This window comes from Scleropages formosus, chromosome 5 (genome assembly GCF_900964775.1).
Source record: "Scleropages formosus chromosome 5, fSclFor1.1, whole genome shotgun sequence".
Lineage (NCBI taxonomy): Eukaryota > Metazoa > Chordata > Actinopteri > Osteoglossiformes > Osteoglossidae > Scleropages > Scleropages formosus.
In genome coordinates, this window is record NC_041810.1 from 92,087 (window position 1) to 100,979 (window position 8,893).

The 8,893-nt window shown below is 47.3% G+C and overlaps 1 protein-coding gene across 1 annotated transcript in view; it reads right to left on the bottom strand.

Annotated features, from left to right (window-relative positions):
- Positions 1 to 8,306, bottom strand: part of LOC108942556 (chemokine-like protein TAFA-2) — a 34,187-nt gene extending 25,881 nt beyond the window's left edge. The window contains exon 1 of the mRNA XM_018765975.2: positions 7,901 to 8,306. The gene's annotated coding sequence lies outside the window, so the exon portion shown is untranslated. The remainder of the gene's footprint in view (positions 1 to 7,900) is intronic.
- Positions 8,307 to 8,893: the final 587 nt, after the last annotated feature.

Genomic DNA, 8,893 nt, shown 5'->3' on the forward strand with positions numbered 1-8,893 from the left:
AGCGGCGCTCGCTCACGATGAGGGAAGCAAGAGTAAAATCAGAGTGATGATAATTGGTGGCAAAACCCTCAGGAATGTAATCACAGCTAAAATTACATTTATGAGTAAAATAGCAGTGACAGCTGCTTTTCTGCATCAAAGGACCAATTCCTAGAAAGATTTTCCTAAGTCGCATGTGATAATTAATGGTCCGTAGTACCTGAAATTTCGGAGAAAATGTCAGCAGCGAACATGGGGCGGGACAGGTGCAGGGAGGGCCCTGCCGTCGTGCCGTTCGGCGCCCTTTTCACCCCAATAAAGACACCCGGCTGCGCCTACGGCCCAAAGCGCTCAAGGCGTTCAGCTGCAGACGAGGAATGAAATAGGGAAGGAATAAAACAATTCCGAAGGCGCCGTGGCGACGAAAACAAACATGCGTCACACAGGTGTGGGAAGGCACTCCTTTCCGTCTGTGTGAAAGGGCACATGAAGTGTGGGAAAAAGCAGAGTGAAGACAAAGCAAGAGAGCGAGCGGATCCTTCCGTTTCAACCGCGGATAAGGTTCAACATCGCTATGACGTCTCTTGATTTTTTCTTTCCGGTCCAATTTGAAAGCAAACCCGACCATGAAAGAGTGGGCCTGTGTTTATGTGACACCCCAACGAGACCTGTGACTCACTCCCACAGTGATGACGGATGGGGGGGGGGGGGCGGGGGGAGGATCAGAATTAAATGCCTGCAAAATCAAATTTCCACATGGGACATGGAAGTGAATATCAATGAAGAGCCCGTAATCCCCGCGAGACTCCGGATTAGAAATTAGTGGCTCACTGTAATTACGGAGAATTACGGCAATATTGTGGGACGTGCAAACATGATCAGGAAGGGAATGGGAAAGAGCCGTCTTTTGGGGATGCATCCTTATGGAGACCCCAGGACATGCCCATCCCATACTCTAGAGAGAGAGAGAGCGAGAGAGAGAGCGAGAGAGAGTGTATATCTTATCCTCTATGAACCATGAACGACCAAACAGCAAATTTTAGCAATTAAATTTATTCATTTAGCCGACACTTTTCTCCAAAACGACTCACAATGTTAAACTACTTACAATTACTTACCCATTTGTACAGCTGGGTGTTTTTTTTTTTTCTTTTTTTTTTTTTTTTTTAAACTGGAGCAATTCCATTTATGCCAAAAAATAAGATAATAGAGAAAGTGACCAAGGTTTTGTGTATATATGTACGTACTGTATTTATTAATAAATCTGAATCATTAAATTAAAAACGCAGTATTTCGTTTTCACTTTCTTAGGATAAATTCATGTTAGGCATCATCTCAGAGATAAGCAGACAATTTGTGGCACAAATTATAATTCATACACGCCATGGGTTCCTGTGAAGTGTGTCAATTTCATTTGCAGAGGGAAATGACAAAATAGCCCAACATGACCTTTTCTTTAGAACACAATCTTTGGCTGTTTTTGCCGTCTGCTTCATGGCGGTATTTGCGCCGCTGATTTTGCATATCTTTTAAGAAAGAAATCACTGCAGTTCTTCAACTCGTCCCCAGTTACTGGAGTGCCGTGAACGCCGTCCCCCCGCGACTGTAACACACACTAACAGTGTGTTCGGAATTAGTGCCGCTGTTATTCCAGCAAATCTCTCGCTGATCCATATGGTTACTTATGCTAATGAGGCCCCGCTCGGCACTAACAGCAGGGCAACCCTAAAGCAAAGTGAACCCCACTGGATCAATTCGCTTCCACCAAAAGCTCCGCTTCCCCCTCATGTGTCTCCAGCTCATGTTCAGAATTCCGAATGGTAAAGACGAACAAAACTCATCAATTTCTCATGTGACTCTAGTTTTACGCATATTCCCTTTTCTTTTCTTTTTTTTAAATCTGCACACTTTGTCTCCTCAACCTAGAAACACATCTGGGTGCGGAAGTATGTTCACAATTCGATTTGTTCATAAATCCGAACATGACATCACAGTCAATAAAAGCTTAAAACTACAGGCAGCCCTCGACTTCTTCACGGGTTAAGTTCTGTAATAACCTCTGTTGAAGCTAGAATTAATTTTAAAAAAAATTCTCTCTAAGACTTTGTTTCATTTTTCTCCAACAGCTCATCCTGTGCAGGGATGCTGTGTCCCAGAGCCTATCCTGAAAAAGCAGAGCATGATGCAGGAAACACTGTGTACAGGACAGCAGTCTACTGTAGGAGTAGAACCACACACACCCACACACACACACACACACACACACACACACACCATTCCTGCAACATTCATCAGCATCTGGTCACTTTGATTGTATAGTAATGCAAATTGAAAGTGTAACAATAGTGATTTAACTCCATTTATTTACAGGACATGTTCTGTAAAAGTCTCAACCATAATCACAATTTCTTTTTTTTTTTTTTTTTTTAAATTAGCTGTAAAACTTTTGTAGCATTTTCTTTTAATTTTAAGCTACATTAAAATAAAATAAAAATACATTGTCCCCAGAAATGACTATTTAATGCTGATTGTTGAGTGATTTGCACCGTAAACTTGCAACCTGTCACGTTCTTGCTGTTCAAAGACCCTCCCTCACAAACACTAGACACGAGCTGTAACTGGTGTAACCCATTAACAGCTGGATGTAGAAACACGGGTGATGTTCATGCCGCGAAAAACACCTTTTTGAAAGTAGACGAGTGAAGAAAAATGCGTTCATTGTACTTACAGGCTATTATTGTTGTGTTGATGGTCCGTAATAGTTCTATAACCCCGTTATAATAAATCATTTCAACTGATGCTGCTTTAAATGCTTTAAACGTGTATGGAACGACTTGATCTGGATTAATGAAAAGCAACAGAAAATCGCAAAAGGCAAGCCACCCAGGGACCTTTTTTCTCCATTTCAAGGGAAATGTGACCATTTCCGAGAGCCCGTCTGCAGGCCCCAGAGCCCCCTACGGACTTCCTCTCGCACAAACGGAAGGATCTCAAATTCACCGCGAGTGTCGTCATCTGACCATGAAATCAGAGGTAATAAGAGGGACCACAGCAATGTCCAGCGCAGCCCGGAGAACAAAGGGACGCATGAAGAGCAGCTGTTTCACCCGCAATGAGGCGGCTCTTCGGACACAGCAGGGAAGTGTAAAATGCTCGCAAATGCAATATGGCACCAAATAACACACACACACACACACACACCTGGAGGCGAGCATCACTCCGGCAGCCAACATCTCACAATTCCCTAACCGCATCAGTTAAGATGATGTGAAGTGTGATAAAAATCACGATAACAGAGGATCCACGCAAACTTTGAAATGTAAGTTTGGGGAATAAATACGGTTTGCTAAAAAAAAAAAAAAAAAAAAAAAAAAAAAAAAAAAAAGTAATGATGTCTTCTCAGTGTTGTCTCCGGCTGGGGGGGGGGGGATACCATGCAGACAAGGGTAAAGAATACCAGGTAAAGGTACAGCATTGTTTCCCCATCTGTGCCCTACTGGCAGCAGGTGGCGTAGTGGTTAAAGCTGCCAGTTTGCACCAAGTAGAATCAGGTTTTAATTCCACCTCCTGCTGAAGTACCCTTGATCAAGGTACTGTCCCTGAATTCCCGCAGTAAAAATTAAGCTGCTGCATAAATGGGGAAATCTGTGTAAGCAGTTTAGGGGAAAAGTTTCAGACAATAAATGTACATGTACAGATGAGGCGTCCATGTCCCACACGATCAGACACTCGGACAGCCCCGCTCGGGGTTCCACATGATTTCGACAGCCAGCAAATGCTGACAGCGCACATGGGGGGAACCAGAGAGGCCTGAGTGTGTGAGTGTATATATCAATGGCACACATGAATGCAATCAACTGCAGCACAGAAAATCACAATACTCCAGCTTTTTGAGCCTCCAGAAACATGATGCTGGATTTGCTCCAACTGGAAGCGGATGTTCTCGTGGATCCCGGTGCCTCTCTGCGCTCCATGCATCTCCTCTCCACCTGCACATCTTGCACACATATATTCTATTCGCACTTGTACTTCGGAGCTACATTAGTTGACTGTGGTGCCAGTTACATGTGCTCACTTTTTTAGAGTGTTTTTCAGCTCTCTCTCACTCTCTCTCTCAGAGAGTCCAGTGCAACTCATACAGGAGAGAAAGAGACGATGAGAGCAGCAATTTGAGATGCACACACACAGTCATGGTCACGATCCACAGTCCACCCTAGGCGCTGCAGGTAGAAATGTGGTAAAAATCAAAGTTAATCTATTAGCCGCTGTGGCTATCCAATTCCAGAAAGACATCAGTGAAAAGAACTTGGCAGAGGAGCCTTTACCATGTGAGAGCAAACAGAGCCGAACACAGCGGAACTGGAAAAGTGAATGTCAGACAGGACCCCAAAGGCAAGACACACGGACATATACTGTAGACAGACAAAAAATAAACTTTATTGATAGAGAAGGAATTATTTTGCAAGGCTAAAGCAGCACATATAAGACAGTCGTGACACTGGAACACCACTGGAATAAATAAATAGTACAGAAACAGACTGTTTCCTGATTAGTGAAAAAAGGTAAAACGCAGTACTGCCAACTGAGTAGTGCAGTGACAGCAAGAGGTCAGTACCCCCGATGGAGAGAGGACTCCTTACGGAGACTACTGATACCTGGCAGGAATAAGATCTGGTGGATTAGCATGTGTGGACCACTGTGTTGCTGAAGGTGCTCCTTGGTTCAGCCCAGGAGCTGCGCTGTGGGTGCGAGAAGCTGTGCGGAGCTAAAGGGAAGGACAGGACTGTGCATCCCAAGGTGGACCTAAGAAGCAGCACGGTGGCACAGCGAGTAGCGTTGCTGTCTCACAGTGCTTGGGTGGTGCGAGAGGACATGGGTTTGATACCCAATCAGTCTGTGTGGGTTTCCTCCGGGTGCTCTGGTTTCCTCCCACAGTCCAAAGAAGGTTCACCCATAGTGTGCGAGTGACAGAGAGAGTGTGTTCCACTGATGTATGGATGAGTGACCCATCATAAGCAGTGTATCTAGCAGTGTAAGTCACCATGGTGAATAAGGTGTGCGGGCTCATAACACTACACAGAGTTCACTGGAAGGTGCTGTGGAGAAAAGCGTCTGCTAAATAAATAAATGTAAGAAGCAGTGTGGCTGAAGGGCCGACCGGCTCCGAAGAGGCTTGCCCACCTGGGAGTTAGAGTGCAGAGGACCACAGGCAGCCACTCGATGGACAAATGGCTTCAAAGGCAGCTCACATGAATGTGGCGAATGTGCTGAACCGTCAGGGAACCGCAAATGCAGGACTCTCCTCGAGCAAACCTAACAGAAAGAGGACCTTCTAAAGCGGCGTACAGTTGAGAGCTCAGTGGAGGACCACTCTTCAGGAATGTGGGTGGCACCAGTGGAGCTTCTCATCTCCTCTATAAGAGACTGCGGGAAACTCCGATAAGGGCTGCAAAACACTAGTAATAAGAGCGCTAAGTGGATCTATAGGGTTTTAATAATTTGCCTCATTGGGCCATATGAAGCCAACTGTTACAGCTCGGTTATGATCGTTCACAGCAGGAGAAGGAGGTGCTCGCGTACAGTACGGAGCTATGAGGGTAAAAGCTGCAGGCTGCGCCAGCAGTGAGAATCATCCAGATCCACAGAAGTTCCACAGCAGCTGCAACAACCTACAGTCAGCGTGACTCAACGGTATGAAAAATGGCGAGTGAAAATATGAGACGATGCCCATCGAGATGTTCTCACGGGTTTGCCAGCATCTTGGAACGCTGGACGTTCTGGGTGTCGACACACAGCGCCGGCCCGGAAGGGTCTCCTTCCCCCCGGTAGGAACATGTGACACGCGTGACACTGGGAGGAAGGAATGGCATTGGTGTCTCGAGCACCGAGAGCCACATTGAAGGTCACTTTGGAGAGAGCGGTTCTGAGGTGGCATCGGTTACGGCACCGGCACACGGGTACGATCTGGTGCCGACCGCAGTGCCGTGTCAGCTCCTCCATCTCCGACAGCAAACACACTTTACCGCCACCGGCAGCACTTCACCCACCCCCCCACCCACCCACACACACACACACAAGCCCTGCCGTTGGGTTTGAGCCCAGGGGAACCGTTAAAAGACCACATTTAATCCTGCATATTGCCAGAGCATATGGGGAATTCTGACACCTGAGCTCATTTCCTCAAAAAGGGCTTCTTCCTTTTCCCTCGACTGCCGACTGCAGCCGCTCCCACGGGCTCTACTGGACCTGCAGGCTGAACGTGACGCACACAAGAGCCTATAATCATCATGAAGAATTCCCATAATCATCTGGAAGAATTCCAATCATCAGGAACAATTTGCATAACCATGAGGAAGAATTCCATAACCAAGAAAAATATTTCCCACAATCATCAAGTAGAATTCCCATAGTCACCCTCCTGGAAATGAGGGCCCCCTATTAAAAAAAAAAGTTGCATGAAAATATCTTTAAAATATATTTTGAAATTAAACTGCCAGGAAATTAGGCTGCCAACCTTTCAATGGAAAAACTGCAGGGAAAAAAAAAAATATGTTTGTCATCATTTCAATTTTTGTGCTTGTGAATTTTTAACGGATATAAATTAATTCTATGATAAACAAAAAAACAACATTTAAAATTTATTTCCATATTTGTCAACACACATTTCAAAGCAGCGATGGTATTTTTAATCTTAGTGAAGAAAACAAAAAGGAAAAGCGGCAGAGCATATTTGAGTCAGTGATGGATGATTCTTATTGTCAATATTAATTGTTTATTAATATATTAACCTCTGTTCCCTTGTAACTGTTTCACTGCAAATGAACATATAACATGTTTTATCTCGCTGGTACGAAACTGACCCTCATCAGATGTGAAAAATTAATCACCATTAATATTTTATATTTTATATTAATATTTTCTGCCTTGATTCCGTCCATGATACCAAAACTAAGCATCAGTAAACTATTGAAATCGCCAGCAGTGATTTCTCATGGGGCCCTAAGGTGAAACAAGGTATTTGAATTTAGTTTTTTTTGGGGCGTAACACGCCGAGGAGTTCGTGTAAGTGTTCAGTTTGGAGCAGGAAAAGCGCTTATTTCCCCCACGATCACGGACTATTCGTTATTAGCTGGTCAGACAGACATGTGCGCCTCGTGCGATTTTACTGTGGGGTTTTACCGCGTTCTGCTCCTCCGCCGGGCTCTTCGCGCGGCTTTGTTCTTATTTGTCGTGGACAGCCGGTGTTTCACGCGCACATTTACCCCCCATCGCGGTGTTTCCCCTCCCAAAAAGTCACCCTCGTGGCGCACGATTCCCGAACGCGATCCGATCCATAATAATCGCACCGCTGAAACAAAAACCGCGTGCAAAACGCCGCGCGCGATCGATTGTCGCACCACACAACGCGATGACACGCGCGCTTCACGCGACAGCAACTCGGTCGCGCGAAGCGCTCGTGTCGTCGTCACGTGCGCGCCGTCAGAAGCGCCGCCAGCTGCACCTTCGCTTCCTCGCAACTTCGGCGCCTCCGTCTCACTCGCTACGAGAACCGTCAGCGCCGGCTTCTCTGCACCTTCGCACCGCTTCGCGAGTTCGCCGAGAGTTAATTGGAGCGAAAATCGCAGCTCGCCGCGAGCGAAGGCGCGAGGACTTGTCTTCATTCTGAACTTTAATGCAATTCCGAGGAGCGGCGGCGGCCCCGGTGCGGCGGATGGAAACCTTTCTTTCTTTTCCTTCCTGCTTAAATTTTATTTTTTAAAATAAAAGAAAACGTAGTTTTTCCAACACTTGAATGCAGATCATGTCCTACATGATTAAGAGCAGAAACCCCGAATCCAGCGGCGGTCACATGTACGCAACCGGAAACAGAGATATACCAATATAAATATAAATATGAATATAGAGGGGGAGAAAGCCGTACCTGCTGCCCGGTGGCACCTCTCGACCTTGACTTTAGGAAATGACCATGTTTACTCCATGTGCGCCGTGTCCTCCCTCCCCGGAGCTCCAGGAGCAGAAGCGCGAGGACGCGAGCGGGACGCGCGCCTCCCACGGCGGACTGAGGAGTCGGAGAGCCGCGCGCGCTGCTGCCTCTACATCACCATCATCGTCGTCGTCACCATCAACATCATCATCATCAGCAGCAGAAGCGATACTCCTTACTGTGGCTCTCGTGCCACTCGCAGGGTCTCCGCACCGCGACACCTGAGACCGACACGCGACACCCGGCCGGAGCGAACGGAGCCGCGGGACTGTCGGGCTCCTCCGACTCCTCCTCGGCGTCCAAGCGCTCCTCTGTCCCCTGTCCTCTCCTGCAGGGAAGGAGCTCCGTGTGGACGCGCGGAAACTTGTGCTGTGCGCTGCTGCGCCTCCAGCGAAACCTGAAGGCGGGGGGGGGGGGGGCTAAAAGATGCTGTCAGCATCAGCACCACTCGCTCTCCGAGACCGCCGCATCGCAGCGGCGCTTCTTCACCTTCAGCCCCCCCCCCCGACACCCCCACACCTCTCGGTGCGACGCCCCCTGTGCGTCTGCTCTCCTTTCCACAACTTATTTAGCCTTTGCGGCACCTCAGTCCAAATTAATCGAATTTACACTCATTTACCCAGTTATCCTGCAGGGTAGGCCGTACTCGATCAACTCAGTCAAGGCTACTATTGTGGGCGTGGTATTCGAACCAGCAACCTTTGCAGCGCGAGGCCACGCCGCTGCCCAAGACGAGCAGAGTAACAGGGGCTACATCAATCCTTCCCTGCGTCTCGAACTGAAAGCAACTCAGTTCTATGGGGAATTTCATGCTTATTTAACATTTCCAGACAGATGCGGGGTCTCGAACACAGCTCAGCTCGTTGTCAGCTCGTGTCTCACACCCCCGGGCCTTTGCACAAGTGTCCGTTACATGGATACCACATATTG